Source organism: Mus musculus, chromosome 16 (assembly GCF_000001635.26).
Source record: "Mus musculus strain C57BL/6J chromosome 16, GRCm38.p6 C57BL/6J".
Classification (NCBI taxonomy): domain Eukaryota; kingdom Metazoa; phylum Chordata; class Mammalia; order Rodentia; family Muridae; genus Mus; species Mus musculus.
The window spans coordinates 28,446,707-28,464,598 of NC_000082.6; the positions used below are offsets into that span (position 1 = coordinate 28,446,707).

Genomic DNA, 17,892 nt, shown 5'->3' on the forward strand with positions numbered 1-17,892 from the left:
GCGTGCCACCTGGACTCCCCGGGCCGGGAGCGGACTCTGGGGCCGGGGACAGGAGGCAGGTGCCGGCGGCCACCAACTAGCCCAACTTGCTGCGCTGGCGGCGGCTGGGAGCCGCGGGATCGCGGGGCGCCCCCCGCCGCCTCCCCTAGACCGGGAGGGGGCGCTCAGGGCGGAGTCCCATTCATGGGCAGAAGCTCGGGGCGCCGCCGCGGGCTGTCTCCCCCAAAGCGCTAGCTCCGCAGGAAACTCCAGGCAGAGCCGACAGCAGCCTCTGAGAAGGCGAGTGGGACAGGGAGCAAGCAGAGGTTGGAGTTACTCTGGCTCTTAAGGAGCTGGGAAGCTTTCCTGGTGGGACTGAATTAGGGGCTGGGCTTGTGGAGAGCTGGAAAGAGCCGCGCTTGAGTCTTGCTCCCTTTTCTCGCGCCCACTGCTCCCAGACTCTCTCCTTCCTCCACCCCCCCCCCCGACACCCTTCTCCCCCCTCTCTGTCTCTGTCTCTCCCCTTTTCTCCTCTCTACGCAATCCTACGTGATTGAGGTTTGGATGAGAAATTCACAGAGGCAGAGTGAGGGAACTGCAGCCTGGGTCTGCTGTGTCCAGTCCCTACCCACCCCACCCCCCACCCCCAAGAGAAGCACACACATCCACTGGCTTGTTGAAGGACCCTGGGTGAGCAGAGAAGAGAATGGTGCAGGAAACAGAGGTGCCATCTGCCCCCTCGCCAGTGACCAGAAGCATGTAGCATTCTCCAGGAAGGAAGTGCACACTGGATAAAGTAGCAATGACCTCCCGGTCTCCCATACTGCACACACACCCCCACCGCCATCACATTTTGGAACAGGAAAGTGTGTGTCCATCTCTTTGGGACCTAGATATCTTATTACTGTCTGGAAAGCTAGAAAGGAGACTCTATGCCTAGAAAGGTCTTGTGGGCAACCTGCCTTGAGAGTGAATGGGGTTACAGTTACAAGCAAGGACAGTGAACTACAGCATTGGAGCACATTCTTGTCTTCAGAAATGCTTGCCATGCTCCTGATAGAGAAACAGAAGTCGTCCAAGAAAACCCAGCATTAGAGATTCTGAAAACCTATATTCCCCCTTGGTTCAAGCTATGATCTGGGAGTGGCCTTTAGTCATGTTGGGTTTTTTCTCTTCAACTAGACTTCAAATAGCACTACCCTCTCTTCACCCTGTGATTTCCAAACAGAGATAGGTATATACTAGGAATTTTCTACGATGTTGGGGAAGAAACCATCCTGCAGACTGCTAAAAATGGGGCCAGACTCGGGGCCAGACTCGCTAGGAATGCAGGTCTAAATGTGAGTACAAATTTGCTGGCCTACTTGAGATTTACTGGGCAAGGAGAAGGACAGAGGTGTGTGAGTCTGACAAGCCAACATTGCCCAGGATCAAATGTATGGCCTAACTGACTACTGGCAAAGACTGGCAGACAGGGGCTGGTGTGACAGACAGTAGAGGGGAGGGGGCTCTCAATGGCCAATGGGGAGAGCACAAGCCTTGCAGCTGTTCAGTTTGCCTGGACAGGGATGATGGATTCATTCCTGGAATTTGAACAACACAGATCAAGACGGATGAACGGGGTGCACACTCCAGAGTACATCTGACAAGACAAAAGGGATTGCTTGAAATCAATTGGCAACACAGTCAATTAGGGAAGTGTTCAATTTCCACAAATAAAATTATTTTCCTTCCTTGGATACAGAAAGACTTGCCTCATTTTTCAGCAAGGCAGGCACAGATAGTACTGGCTGGCTTGGAGGTAGGGGTGGGGTGCAGTCTTTTGCAAATCAACACCCAAATGCAGACACACACATACACACAAAAGATCATCTAAGGGGAATCTCAAGAGGAGTGAAGAAGAGGACAATTTATAATGAGGACCTAGGGAAATCAACTGAACTTGGTCTCTTTCATCCCTACAATGAAGATAATTGTTCCCATCTACAGCCCAGAACAGAACATACGCACCTAAGCATTTTGACAACAAGAAAACGCCGAATAAGTGGAAGGAAGGGTGGATGGAGGTGTTTGGATGTGTGTGATTCACCTGAGATGCTTGCTCTAAAAATGTGGATTCCCTACGAGAATCTCTGAGAATATGAAGCAGAAATCTCTATAACTGAGGCTCATACATTGAAATCCTTAAAAACTCCTCTTGGTCTCAAAATATGGCCATTTATTGTATACATGTAATACAGACAGATAGTTCTGAAGAAAAGAGCAAGACCCTCAAAATTGATTACATTTCTCTAGACTACACTCCCTCTCCCTTCAAACAGGACTGTGAAGAGGCTTGTCTTCCCAAAGCTTTACTTATTAAAGTCTGTGGGATGTCAGGGTGCACATAGAGAAGGGGACACATGTAAAAGCAAAGACAACTTGTGGAAGAAGACAGAAGAAGAAGAGATAAAAAAACAGCTCTTTCTATTCAAAAGACATCTTGAAACATCATTATCAACTTTGGCACTAAAGACTAATCAACACCAGGTTTCCGAGATACACACTGGCTTAGTCTTAGATCTCTATTAGAATGGAATGTTTAAGTTTCCAGGAAAAGACAAAGACTTGACTCTTTTCACCTTGTGTTTCGGCTACTGTTGATACATTTTAGCTATTTGGTCCTAAAATGTTTCCTCAGCACTACAATATGCTCCACTTCCTCAACAGAAAGAACAATATACAGAAATCTGGAAAAAAAATATAGGTCCTAGGTTCATGGAGGCTAAACTCAGAAGATAGATGTAAATCGGGTTTTCATGAATTAATTCAAAGCTTTCCTATCTGGTTCACTGAATTAAAATCTTCCCCCACTGCTTCCGAGGATATGTTCAATCGCTCTCATCTGTGCATGGGAAGATTGCTAATGGTTGTGAGAGCTCAGACCTATACAAATCTTGATTTTTTTTTCTTCTTCTATCTTTCTTGGGATAAATGAAGAATGTCCCTTTCCAATTTTGAAGACATGAGTAGGAAAAGTTTTAGTTTGGAGTAAGTTGCCAAATACACATCAGAAGGATTCTTATATAGCTATATTTATATCTCTTACCTCCAGTCAAACAAAATATAGACAGTATTAGTCATCTGCATATTTTAAAATTTAAAAAAATGCAGATTTAATTGTCTTTGGCTTGCTCACAGGCCAAATCTTCCAACTCCCAAATCAAACTAGAATTACCTCACATGTCCATTTTAAACACTCTATTCAGTGCACCTGGTGTTCAGGATACAGTGTCAGTAACTAAAGGGAATTGTATACCTGTGGTCTTCAGCCTTCCTAAGACTTGGATACAAACCTCTTGTTATGATCACCCCAACCATAAATTTCTTCCCGTTGCTACTTCGTAGCTGTAATTTTGCTACTGTTATGAATCATAATGTAAATGTCTGATATGCAGGATATCTAATATGTGACCCCTCTGAAGGAGTATGTCAACCCCTCCAAGGGGTCATGACCATCCAACGGGTTGAAAACCATCGTTCTATACATGTTTACAATCTCCTTACCCTCAACTAACTTCAAGTCCATGCCACCATGTCCATTTTGGGCTCTTAATCATGCATTTGAAGTAAGCTACTGGATGAACTAATCAACCTATTAGAACCACAGCTGTAGCACAGTTAGATGAGATCAACACTTGAAGTATTAAACCAAGGTCACAGAATACCGCAGACTATAACAGTAATGTACAGTGTGTGTGTGTGTGTGTGTGTGTGTGTGTGTGAGAGAGAGAGAGAGAGAGAGAGAGAGAGAGAGAGAGAGAGAACTACCCTTTAGATGTCCATTTGAATCAAGACCCTGCTATAAAATATAGACCTCTCAGAACAAGAAATGGTACTTTGTGAGCCGCACACATCATCACTCACTCCCAGACATAAAGTATTTAATGGAGACTGGAAATCTACATGGAGTGAGTGATTAACTTTGCAATGGCAGAGATAGTTTTCATCTGTAAAACAGAGCCAGTGTCTTTGTCTGTTGGAAACACAGAGGCCCATCTCTGCACATCCACCATCTGTCTAGGAGACCAGCCCTTTGACTCAAAGTTCAGGAATGTGGACTAATTGGTCTTAACCATAACAGGCTTGTTGGATAGCAAAGCTTGTCTCCAAGCATTTGTCTAGTACAGTCCCTGTACTTAAAGTCCCTTCACTCTGTCAGATGGTCAATTAAAGTAAGTTGGCCAAAGCAATATAAGTAAGTACTTTCTAATAACTCACGAGTTTCTTTCTGTAGCAAGTTCATTCTTAGATCTTTATTCAACAATTCAACAATGGAATGAGTCTTTGTATGTGAGTGTCTCTTTTAGACATTTCTCAAAATGAGAAAAGGATATATTTCACTTCTGTTGAGGACAGAGGAAGAGTAATGTCTTTGCTGCTTAAAAAGAGAAATGTTCAAGTTTCAAAGCATGCCTCTTTTAATTATGAATATTAGTGGTAAGTTTCTTGAACACCCCTAAATGCATCACAGCTATGGACACTTGACAATCCTCTAAGGTGGGCTGGTCATAATGAAGAAACTGGACACAGAAAGGTCAAGCTCTTAACTTAGGACACACAGCTAAGAGTTTGTAGAATACAAATTTGTTCATTTTCAAAGGTTTTCTTTAACCATAATTTTGATATTGTGCACTAATAAAAATAGAATGTCATTAATAATAATCATGAAATTGCTACTTCTGTTACCCTTATAGTTCTTTCTTCTTTACTTCTTTTTTTTTTGTTTTGTTTGCTTTTGTTATTGCTTTTCTGAGACAAGATTTCTTTGTGTCGCCCTGGTTGTCCTGGAACTCACTCTGTAGACCAGACGAGGCTCATACATAGAGATCCACCTGCCTCTGCCTCCTGAGTGCTGGGATTAAAGGCTTGCACCAGCACACCTAGCTACCCTTGCTATGAAGTGTTAAACAGCATTCTTCCGTGTGCTCTCTCACTGAGACTGAAGAAGCACCTGGCTAGAGTTAGCGAGGGAATCATAATCTCCTTTTGTAAGTGGGCACTTAGTCCAATGACTTCTCAGTCTCACACAATAAATATCTAATATCACACTCTGGCCTGCTGGCCTTCATGTCTACATTGCTCTCGCTGAGACCACACCCAGGACTCCTGATGTATTTGCATACTCTGGACTCTACTACAGTCTTAGGAATAACTTTGAAGTTATGGTGGACAAAATGGATGCAACAACCCTAATTCCCTGTCCTTCTGGGGCCATTACATCTTACAATCCTCTGGGTTGCAAAGCTAAAGTGGTGGTTTGTTTTTGCCAGTCTTGATTATGAATTTTCCATTGCCTTCATTCCTGTTCCTACATACTACTCACTACTCGGACACATACATGATTGTCCTCTGTCCCAGGTGGAGTGAAGGCCACCCAGCCCCAGTGCTGGTGATACCTACAGAAGGGAAGATCCCTGTTAGCTGGTAAGACTCAGGATAGGTTTCTGGCAAAGCAAATATTCACCAAAGCCCTAGATAAAGGCATTAATTCATCCATCCAACAGCTTTGTTTGTAGCTCAGTATAAGAGCACATGCTCAGTATGCTCTAAACCTTTTGTTCACTCTCTGGTACTAATACAATAAAATGTATCCATGCCCTCATGTGTCTTATAAAGTCCAATAGATACGTAAGTCATCCCAAAGAGAAGTGTGACATATTCACTCTTTGTAAAAAGAAAGAAACTCAAGGTTGCCTCCATATTCCCAAATGGATTATTTTGTTTCTTCCACATACCTTGATTGTCTGCCTTGATTTGATGGATCTTAAAATTTGGTAGCCTGGGAATGTATCTGACCTCAGATTTCTGCTCTAACAATCTTCTTATCCAGGCTTATCTTTTTCAGTTCTATTTCTGTTTCTGTTTCTGTCTCTGTCTCTCTGAGTCTCTATCTTTCTATGTCTCTGTCTGTCTCTCCCTCCCTCCCTCCTTCCCTTTCCCTCTCCCTCAGACACACATATACATTGGGGAACATGCTCACACCCATGTCCATAGCATTGGGAATAGATTAATGAGGCAGTGGGACAGAGATATCAGATAAATTGATGAACCAATTTTGGCGGTTTCAATGCTATTAAAGTGACCTTAAAATGGTTTGACAACTCTAATATTTATACTGACACCCATCCTTTCTGAGATGCTCTCTCCACAGGCCATTCCTGGTTGCTCTCATTTCTAATTTTAGTTCCCAAATTTCCAGGGAATGTCTCTGGCTGAAAAAGCATATGACTAACACTTGAAACATACTACAAAAAATCATATTAAAATCATATTTTTGCCCTCTGTGTTGCACACAGCACTGGGCACTGTAAAAATAGCAAACAATTACAGAAAAATCCTGCTACTCTTTCACACATTTTGCTTGATACAGAATAAGATTTTCTTTTAAGTAACTGAAATACAAATGGTTTAGAAAACCATGTCCAGGCATCTAATGACAATTTGTACAAAATGATTGATAAAACCATTCTTGGGCCTAGGTTTTGAAAACTCTAAAAATAAAATGTAAGTTAAGATAAGCATGTCATTGGAGTAAATATTTAGTCTTCAAACAAAGCTAGTTTAGTTGATAGAGCCTAAGTTTATTCTTTTATGAAATGCCTATTATGTGGAAGTTTCAAAACTTGAAGCAATATGTTGAAGCTGAAGCATTCAATTTCAAAATCAGAAAATGTGTGAATAAAAGCCCGAGTTAACGAATGAGCAGAGGTGGATGAGATGCAGCCTCTGCTAGCCAGCACAAAGTCAGCCTGTTCAACCAAGCAAAATTATTCATCATAAAAATTAAAAATATTTGGAGAGCTTCCTTTATAATGTGGCAGAAGCAAAGAAGGAAATGTTCACTAAGTCCAGAAGAGAAAAAAGAAAAAGCATCTAGCAAAATTTCTAGCCACTTGCTCACCTGTCTGTTTAATACAGAAGTGTTCTCCCATGTGCCCACTTTCCATGCTAACCCAGCATATTTAAAATGACATCAGAAGAACACTTGTTTCAACAACTGGATGTTTCAGAAACTCCAAAGATCAAGTCAAAAATGGTGGCGTGATGGAGGATGAACAGTTAGAATGAGGCATGTCATGCTGGGATGTTCAGAAAGCATGAGTGGTGTGTATGTGTTGGGGAGGGAGTAGGACTAAGATAATCATGAAAGAGTATTTAAAGAATAAAAAATGTTTTGCAAGATTTTGAATAGGATATTAATCTTTCAGTTTGTTGAATCACCTAGTGGAGATCTCACAAGCCCATCAATCCATTTTACAGGGTGCATATATGCTGTAGTTGGTTATCAAAGACTTGAGACTTCATTACAAGTAAACAAGACAATTATCTCCCATTTGGTTGAGTATGTTAACCACTATCGCACTTGAAAAGTGTGTTTCTTTTCTCTTTTTGGAAGTCCTGTCCCCTCCCTAAAAAGGGCAGAAATAAGGAAATAGTAATAGCTGGCTATTGAAGGAGAATTAATCAGAAACATCTTTTATTTGCTAACAACAAGAATTAAAAGTTTGGCTTCAGGAAAAATTGAATCCAATGCAGAAAAGTCTTAAATATGCTCTCTAGATAAAATTAGTTGTTGAATTTGCAAGAATATGATTAATAACTTTGTCACTATAAACCCCTTGTATAATATTTTGAGCATTTTAGGTACTTGTAAGTGTATTGAATTAAATGTGACTTAAAATAGTGTTTAAGATGAATAAGGGTAGTTTAAGTTTTATCCCAAATGAAACACCTAGACATGCTTTTATTAGTAGCAGAGTTGCCTGTGTTCTTCGATAGCATTATTTAAGCTGTGGCTATAATAAGCAAGAACTGCACAGCTGATAAAAGTGGGAAATGGTTTAAATCTAGGAAGACATTTCACCTATCTCCTGTCTTCTAATAATGTTATCTGAATAAACACTAGATAAACTCCCACCACTCTAGGGAGTTAAATGGCTGTTGCCTACAAGAATAGAAGAAAGTTTCAGAAATCAGATCAAAAGGACTCTGTGTTTATGAAGATATGTAAAAATCTCAAGGAAGTGGGGTTGGCAGATATAACTGGATTTCAGTAAATTCTCACATATTCAAAATTGTCTATCAAAGGAAGAGCCCTATTCTAAGCAAAATTGGGCAGAAACTATGAAGAGAGACAAGTTATTTAGTTGTTGCTTGCAAATTACTCTGTGTTATAATTACCTCTGCTATCCACCAGCCTTTAGAAAGTCTTACACTAACATGCCTGCTCATCCCATTTTGTGTGCCAGTAATAAAGCCACATGCCCGTAGTGACAGTCAGGCTAGGCTCCACATCACACTGGGAGCCATGGAAGCACAGGGTAAGCAGCCAAAGTGTAGCTCAGCAATGAGCTAATCCTCACTAGGAAATAAATACTCCTCTGCAGTTACAGTTGACGGGGATAAAACTTTTGATCTCAGACTTACTGTGTTATCATCACGGGTCTTTATATAATTTCAGAAAAATCTGATGTTTTCTAACTTGAACCATGTGGAAACTTACCACAAGAAGGCAGGGTTCTTCCCATACGGGGCATTTTCTTTTACGAGAAGGGAGTCTATGACACTGGGCTAGGGCTCAGAGGCTTCAGATCTCAGTCCTACCTTTACACCAACTCACGAGTTAATATAGAAATATATGCATGTGCTGTGGACACAGAGGTTTGTTCAATACTAAGCTTATTTTTGTCATGCACCTGATTGGAAAGGAAACGTTTTTCAACTACCAAAACAAACAATCCAACAAAACATTGACGGTGTAACACTGAAAGTTATGCCACCATCTTGGTACAAGAGAACTAGTTCCTCTGACCAGGGCTGTGTAGCCATCTTGGAATAAGGTCAAGTTCCAATGACTCACTGCATTTCTGAGAAATTTGGTGCATCAGAATTATCACTAGTGAAGAAGATATTCACATTTCTGAGCAACGTTTTGAAAGTTACCCCCACTTAAAATTGTAAGTTAAGTCTATAGAATCAAATTTTAAAGAAGATATGATAGCAATAAGCATTCCTGCAAAAAAATTACATTCTCAGTCAGTATTGCGTAGAATAGTGCCCATTTCTGCACCAATATACCCTGAAAAATACCAAATAAAGTTCTGTATGACTAGAGACAAGCTTAACAGTTTTCATCCATTGCTTTTAATGGCAGCCTTGTTTAAGGTTAGTTGACAAGTATATACACACAAATCAATTTTAGGTTTGTTCTGTTCTGTTGAATTTTTTTAATTTATTAGGTATTTTCCTCATTTACATTTCTAATGCTATCCCAAAAGTCCCCCATACCCTCCCCCCAACACCCCTACCCACCCACTCCCACTTCTTGGCCCTGGCGTTCCCCTATACTGAGGCATATATAAAGCTTGCACAACCAATGGGCCTCTCTTTCCACTGATGGCCAACTAGGCCATCTTCTGATACATATACAGCTAGAGACACGGGCTCCGGGGGTTACTGGTTAGTTCATATTGTTGTTCCACCTATAGGGTTGCAGTTCCCTTTAGCTCCTTGGGTACTTTCTCTAGCTCCTCCATTGGGGGCCCTGTGATCCATCCAATAGCTGACTGTGAGCATCCTTTTCTGTGTTTGCTAGACCCCTGCATAGCCTCACAAGATACAGCTATATCTGGGTACTTTCAGCAAAATCTTGCTAGTGTGTGCAATGGTGAAAGTGTTTGAAGGCTGATTATGGGATGGATCCCTGGGTATGGCAGTCTCTAGATGGTCCATCCTTTCCTCTCTACTCCAAATTTTGTCTCTGTAACTCCTTCCATGGGTGTTTTGTTCCCAATTCTAAGAAGGGGCAAAGAGTCCACACGTTGGTCTTCGTTCTTCTTGAGTTTCATGTGTTTTGCACATTGTATCATGTATCTTGGGTATTCTAAGTTTCTGGGATAATATCCACTTATCAGTGAGTACATATTGTGTGAGTTCCTTTGTGATTGGGTTACCTCACTCAGGATGATGCCCTCCAGGTCCATCCATTTGCCTAGGAATTTCATAAATCCATTCTTTTTAATAGCTGAGTAGTACTCCAATGTGTAAATGTACCACGTTTTCTGTATCCATTCCTCTGTTGAGGGACATCTGGGTTCTTTATAGCTTCTGGCTATTATAAAGAAGGCTGCTACAAACATAGTTGAGCATGTGTCCTTCTTACCAGTTGGAACATCTTCTGGATATATACCCAGAAGAGGTATTGCAGGATCCTCCGGTAGTACTATTTCCAATTTTCTGAGGAACTGCCAGACTGATTTCCAGAGTGGTTGTACAAGCTTGCAATCCCACCAAAAATGAAGGGGTGTTCCTCTTTCTCCACATCCTCGCCAGCATCTGCTGGCACCTGAATTTTTGATCTTAGCCATTCTGACTGGTGTGAGATGGAATCTCGGGGTTGTTTTGATTTGAATTTCTCTGATGATTAAGGATGTTGAACATTTTTTCAGGTGCTTCTCAGCCATTTGGTATTCCTCAGGTAAGAATTCTTTGTTTAGCTCTGAGCCCCATTTTTAAATGGAGTTATTTGATTTTCTGGAGTCCACCTTCTTGAGTTCTTTATATATATTGGATATTAGTCCCCTATCTGATTTAGGATAGGTAAAGATCCTTTCCCAATCTGTTGGTGGCCTTTTTGTCTTATTGATGGTGTTTTTTGCCTTGCAGAAGCTTTGCAGTTTCATGAGGTCCCATTTGTCAATTCTAGATCTTAAAGCACAAGCCATTGCTGTTCTATTCAGGAATTTTTCCCCTGTGCCCATATCTTCAAGGCTTTTCCCCACTTTCTCCTCTATAAATTTCAGTGTCTCTGGTTTTTTGTGAAGTTCCTTGATCCACTTAGATTTGACCTTAGTACAAGGAGATAGGAATGGATCGATTCCCATTCTTCTACATGATAACCACCAGTTGTGCCAGCACCATTTGTTGAAAATGCTGTCTTTCTTCCACTGGATGGTTTTAGCTCCCTTGGCGAAGATCAAGTGACCATAGGTGTGTGGGTTCATTTCTGGGTCTTCATTTCTATTCCATTGGTCTACTTGTCTGTTGCTATACCAGTACCATGCAATTTTTATCACAATTGTTCTGTAGTAAAGCTTTAGGTCAGGCATGGTGATTCCTCCGGAAGTTCTTTTATCCTTGAGAAGACTTTTTGCTATCTTATGTTTTTTGTTATTCCAGATGAATTTGCAGATTGCCCTTTCTAATTCGTTGAAGAATTAAGTTGGAATGTTAATGGAGATTGCATTGAATCTGTAGATTGCTTTTGGCAAGATAGCCATTTTTACTATATTGATCCTGTCTATCCATGAGCATGGGAGATCTTTCCATCTTCTGAGATCTTCTTTAATTTCTTTTGTCAGAGACTTGAAGTTCTTATCATACAGATCCTTCACTTCCTTAGTTAGAGTCACACAAAGGTACTTTTTATTATTTGTGACTATTGGGGAGGGTGTTGTTTCCCTAATTGATTTCTCAGCCTGTTTATCCTTTGTGTAGAGAAAGGCCATTGACTTGTTTGAGTTAATTTTATATCCAGCTACTTCACTGAAGCTGTTTATCAGGTTTAGGAGTTTTCTGGTGGATTTTTTAGGGCCACTTATATATACTATCATATCATCTGCAAAAGTGATATTTTGACTTTTTCCTTTCCAATTTGTATCCCCTTGATTTCCTTTCGTTGTCAAATTGCTCTGGCTAGAACTTCAAATACTATATTGAATAGGTATGGAGAAAGTGGGCAGCCTTGTCTAGTCCCTGATTTTAGTGGGATTGCTTCCAGCTTCTCACCATTTACTTTGATGTTGGCTACTGGTTTGCTGTAGATTGCTTTTATCATGTTTAGGTATGGGCCTCAAATTTATGATCTTTCCAAGACTTTTATCATGAATGGATGTTCGATTTTGTCAAATGCTTTCTCCACATTTAACGAGATAATCATGTGGCTTTTGTCTTTGAGTTTGTTTATATAATGGATTACATTGATGGATTTCCATATATTAAACCATCCCTGCATCCCTGGAATGAAACCAACTTGGTAAGGATGGATGATTGTTTTGATGTGTTCTTGGATTCGATTACCAAGAATTTTATTGAGTATTTTTGCATCGATACTCATAAGGGAAATTGGTCTGAAGTTCTTTTTGTTGGGTCTTTCTGTGGTTTAGGCATCAGAGTAATTGTGGCTTCATAGAATGAATTGGGTAGAGTACCTTCTGCTTCTATTTTGTGGAATACTTTGTGAAGAACTGGAATTAGATCTTCTTTGAAGGTCTGATAGATCTCTGCACTAAACCCATCTGGTCCTGGGCCTTTTTTGGTTGGAAGACTATTAATGACTGCTTCTATTTCTTTAGGGGATATGGGACTGTTTAGATCATTGACCTGATCCTGATTAACTTTGGTACCTGGTATCTGTTGAGAAATTTGTCCATTTCATCCAGGTTTTCCAGTTTTGTTGAGTATAGCCTTTTGTAGAAGGATCTGATGGTGTTTTGCATTTCTTCAAGATCTGTTGTTATGTCTCCCTTTTCATTCCTGATTTTGTTAATTATGATGCTGTCCCTGTGCCCTCTAGTGAGTCTGGCTAAGGGTTTATCTATCTTGTTGATTTTCTCAAAGAACCAGCTCCTCGTTTGGTTGATTCTTTGAATAGTTCTTCTTGTTTCCACTTGGTTGATTTCGCCACTGAGTTTGACTATTTCCTGATGTCTATTCCTCTTGGGTGAATTTGCTGCCTTTTGTTCTACAGCTTTTAGGTGTGTTGTCAAGATGTTACTGTGTGCTCTCTCTAGTTTCTTTTTGGAGGCACTCAGAGCTATGAGTTTTCCTCTTAGAAATGCTTTCATTGTTTCCCATAAGTTTGGGTATATTGTGGCTTCATTTTCATTGAACTCTAAAAAGTCTTTAATTTCTTTCTTTATTCCTACTTGACCAAGGTATTATTGAGGAGAGTGTTGTTCAGTTTCTACATGAATGTTGGCTTTCTATTATTTATGTTGTTATTGAAGATCAGTCTTAGGCCATGGTGATCTGATATGATGCATGGGACAATTTCAATATTTTTTTATCTGATGAGGCTTATTTTGTGACCAATTATATGGTCAGTTTTGGGGAAGGTACCATGAGGTGCTGAAAAGAAGGTATATCCTTTTGTTTTAGGATAAAATGTTGTGTAGATATCTATTAAATCTATTTGTTTCATAACTTCTGTTAGTTTCACTGTGTCCCTGTTTAGTTTCTGTTTCCATGATCTGTCCATTAATGAAAGTGGTGTGTTGAAGTCTCCCACTATTATCGTGTGAGCAGCAATGTGTGCTTTGAGCTTTTCTAAAGTGCCTTTAATGAATGTGGCTGCCCGTGCATTTGAAGCTTAGATATTCAGAATTGAGAGTTCCTCTTGGAAGATTTTACCTTTGATGAATATGAAGTGCCCTTCCTTGTCTTTTTTGACAACTTTGGGTTGGAAGTTGATTTTATTAGATATTAGAATGGCAACTCCAGCTTGTTTCTTCAGACCATTTGCTTGGAAAATTGTTTTCCAGCCCTTCATTCTGAGGTAGTGTTTGTTCTTTTTCCCTGAGATGGGTTTCCTGTAAGCAGCAAAATGTTGTGTCCTGTTTGTGTAGCCAGTCTGTTAGTCTATGTCTTTTTATTGGGTAATTGAGTCCATTGATATTAAGAGATATTAAGGAAAAGTAATTGTTGCTTCCTATTATTTTTGTTGTTTAATTTGGCATTCTGTTCTTGTGGCTGTCTTCTTACAAGGTTTGTTGAAGGATTACTTTCTTGCTTTTTGTAGGGCGTGGTTTTCCATCATTGTATTGGTATTTTTTTCTGTTATTATCCTTTGAAGGGCTGGATTCGTGGAAAGATAATGTGTGAATTTGGTTTTGTTGTGAAATACTTTAGTTTCTACATCTATTGTAATTGAAAGTTTGGCTAGGTATAGTAGCCTGGTCTGGCATTTGTGTTCTTTTAGTGTCTGTATAACATCTGTCCAGGATCTTCTGGCTTTCATAGTCTCTGGTGAAAAGTCTGGTGTAATTCTGATAGACCTGCCTTTATATGTTACTTGACCTTTTTCCCTTACTGCTTTTAATAGTCTATCTTTATTTAGTGTATTAGTGTTCTGATTATTATGTGTTGGAAAGAATTTTTTTCTGGTCCAGTCTATTTGGAGTTCTGTAGGCTTCTTATATGTTTGTGGGCATCTCTTTCTTTAGGTTTGGGAAGTTTTCTTCTATAATTTTGTTGAAGATATTTCCTGGCCCTTTAAGTTGAAAAACTTCATTCTCATCTACTCCTATTATCCATAGATTTGGTCTTCTCATTGTGTCCTGGATTTCCTGGATGTTTTGAGTTAGGATCTTTTTGCATTTTGCATTTTCTTTGATTGTTGTGTCAATGTTTTCTGTGGAATCTTCTGCACCTGAGATTCTCCTATCTCTTGTATTCTGTTGCTGATGCTTGCATCTATGGTTCCAGGTTTCCTTCCTAGGGTTTCTATCCCCAGCGTTGCCTTGCTTTGGGTTTTCTTTATTGTGTCTACTTCCCTTTTTAGGTGTAGTGTGGTTTTGTTCATTTGTATCACCTGTTTGAATGTGTTTTCCTGTCTTTCTTTAAGGACTTTTACCTGTTTGGTTGTGTTTTCCTGTTTTCTTTAAGGACTTGTAACTCTTTCGAGGTGTTCTCCTGTATTTCTTTAAGTGAGTTATTAAAGTCCTTCTTGATGTCCTCTACCATCATCATGAGATATGCTTTTAAATCGGGATCTAGGTTTTTGGGTGTGTTAAGGTGCCCAGGACTGGGTGAGGTGGGAGTGCTGGGTTCTCATGATGGTGAGTGGTCTTGGTTTCTGTTAGTAAGATTCTTGTGTTTGCCTTTCACCATCTGGTAATCTCTGGAGTTAGTTGTTATAGTTGTCTCTGTTTAGAGCTTGCTCCTCTCATGATTCTGTTAGCCTCTATCAGCACACCTGGAAGACTAGCTCTCTCCTGAGTTTCAGTGGTCAGAGCACTCTCTGCAGGCAAGCTCTACTCTTGCAGGGAAGGTGCACAGATATCTGGAGTTCAGACCTGTCTCCTGGCAGAAGATGAAGGCCCAAAACAGGGCCTGTCCCAGAAGCTGTTAGCTTCTGTTGTCCACACTCTCACCTGAGCAGACTAGTCTTGGAGGGATCCGGGAACCAATGTGGCTTCCCCAAGTGCCACAAAGCCCTCCTGGGCAGGGTGGACACCTCTTCTCTGGCAGGGAAGGTGCCCAGATGTCTGGAACCCGAAAAGGGGTCTGCCTCAGAAGCTGTCCTCTAGGGACCTTGGGGGTGTCTGCCAACTCCGTGCCCAAGGTGACCCGGTGCTGGAGCCGACTGGAAGGGACTTGTGACCCTGGTCAGGCCGGGTTTTCTGCTTCCCTAATGCTGTCTCAGGTCATGTGCAATTGGATTGGAACAGAAGTTTTGTTCCACTCTCCAGAGGTCCTAAATTCGCGTGAAGAGTCCTCTAAGGACCTTGCGCGTGTCTGCCGACTCCGCTCCCAGGTGACCCGGTGCTGTCGCTGACCGGAATGGATTTGTGACCCTGGTCAGGGTGGGTTTTCTGCTTCCCTATTGCTGTCTCAGGTCCTGCACGATTGGAATGGAGCAGAAGTTGTGTTCCACTCACCAGTGGTCCTAAGATCATGTGGAGAGTCCTCTAGGGACCTTGTGGGTGTCCACCGACTCCGTGCCCAATGTGACCCCGAGCTGGCACCGACCAGAGGGATTTGTGTTCTGTTGAATTTTATATTTGTCTTTACACCATTTTCATACTGTTTTAACTACTGCAGATTTTCATACACTTTGATATCAGAATGACATATCTAACTTTATTCTTTTCTAAGGTTATTTTGGTTATATGCAGTAATCTGTTGTTTCTTATGATTCTGAAAGTCATTCATTCTGCATCTATAAAAATTACATGCAGATTTGGGTGGTACTGCATTTCATGTATCCCTTATTTATGAACTAGTTTATTTGCCTGCAAAAAAAGCTATTCATTTTGGTACCCCAAAAATCTAATATATTTGAAAATATAAATATTGCCACTCTTTTACATGTAGCCAATGTAATTGGAATTCCACTGTGCTGTTTGTTGTTGTTGTTGTTGTTGTTGAGGGTGAGGATGAGTTTCTGGGGTTGAGAGTCAGCCCTGGTATTCAAGCATGCTACTCCAGGATTTGGCCACTGGAACTAGAATTATGGGCCCTTACAAGCTGCTCAATATGGGTGTTGAGAACTGAACTCTCGTCCTCTGGGAAAACATCAGTAATTCTTAACTGCTGAGCCATCTCTCCAGTCCCAAACTTAAGCTCTGAATTACATCTTCTTTCTTTTGGGAACAAACACAAGAATACAATCTTACTCAAGAATCCTAAATTTTGTGATGTTTTCATTTTTTAACTCAAATTTTGTGATGTTTTTAGTTTTTAACTCCTTTTTTTTTTTACTTCACAGTTTTCATTGATGTTTGTCCCTATAAAATGTGCTTATTTAATTGAAAAAGTCTCTGTGTTCCAAAAATGGGTTGGAAGTATTAGAAGGGGAAAAAATGGTAACCTGGAGATAAGTAGAAATCAAGATCCAAGGGAAGCCGACATGCTCTCTCCCTGATAGCTACTCTCCTGTCCTTATGAGGCCCACACTGCCATCCACATGTTATTATGAGAAAACTGAAGCCAGAAAGAGTACTTGTTTAAATTCTGGTCATGAAGTTATGTTATTTTCTATAAGATACACCATCTATATTAACAACAATAACAAAAATCTAGAAACCTAATGCAGGTTGGAAAGAAAATTCTTAAATCTTTTACACATACTTATAACATGTAAATATACTTTTGGAAGAAAGTCCTCTCCACATGGTGCAGGCCACCTGCCAACATGCCATCTTCTTGCTTTAGCCTTCTGGGTTCTTGATTAGAAATGTCTATCACTACAGCTGACTCCTCTTACAGCTTTTACAGTAGTGTCTTTGATTTCATACTTAGAAAGATACATGAGAATCACAACTCTGAAAAGTTTAAAATCAATTTGAGAAAACTGAGTATAAACTGAGAAAAAAAACTTTAAAAATGGTTTGTTAACTAAATGTTACAAACCACAATGAAGAAACCAAGTGAGATTAGACAGAAAATGGATTTCTCATCTTTGGAAGTAGAAGTTTTGAAAGAATCATTCTATTCCTAGATTGACATTACATAGACATGTTATCCTTAAAACTAGAGAGTAGTTGTGTGTCCTACCCCTAGTAGGTAGCAAAGTTACCTAAACATGGAAAGGTCATTTGACCTTTCCCATATCAGCTTACTTGTCTATAAAAAAATTAATGTCAAATAACTGCTTGCCTTTATAGTTGAAGTCCTACCAGTGAAACTGTCCTAGGGCCAATGGCAATAGTCAGTTTGGGATTCCAAATGACAAAAGGCATGTGTACTCTAAGGTTCCCTACTATAGACAGGGGCACTGGTGATAATGGGTGAATAAGATATTCTGTTTTTCCAGACACTATTGCATATGCCAGCAAGATTATGCTGAAAGGATCCTGATATAGCTGTCTCTTGTGAGGCCATGCCAGTGCCTGACAAATACAGAAGTGAATGCTCACAGTCAGCTATTGGAAGGAACACAGGGCCCCCAATGGAGGAGCTAGAGAAATTACCCAAGGAGCCGAAGGGTCTGCAAGAGACTATAAGAGGAACAACAATGTGAACTAACCAGTACCCCCAGAGCTCGTGTCTCTAGCTGCATATGTAGCAGAAGATGGCCTAGTGGGCCATCATTAGGAAGAGAGGCCCCTTGGTCTTGCACACTTTATATGCCCCAGTACAGGGGAATGC

At 40.5% G+C, this 17,892-nt stretch overlaps 1 protein-coding gene across 3 annotated transcripts in view; it reads right to left on the reverse strand.

The window, feature by feature from the left end:
• Fgf12 (fibroblast growth factor 12) overlaps nucleotides 1-17,892 on the reverse strand; it is a 595,461-nt gene that overhangs the window by 288,924 nt on the left and 288,645 nt on the right. The window lies entirely within an intron of this gene.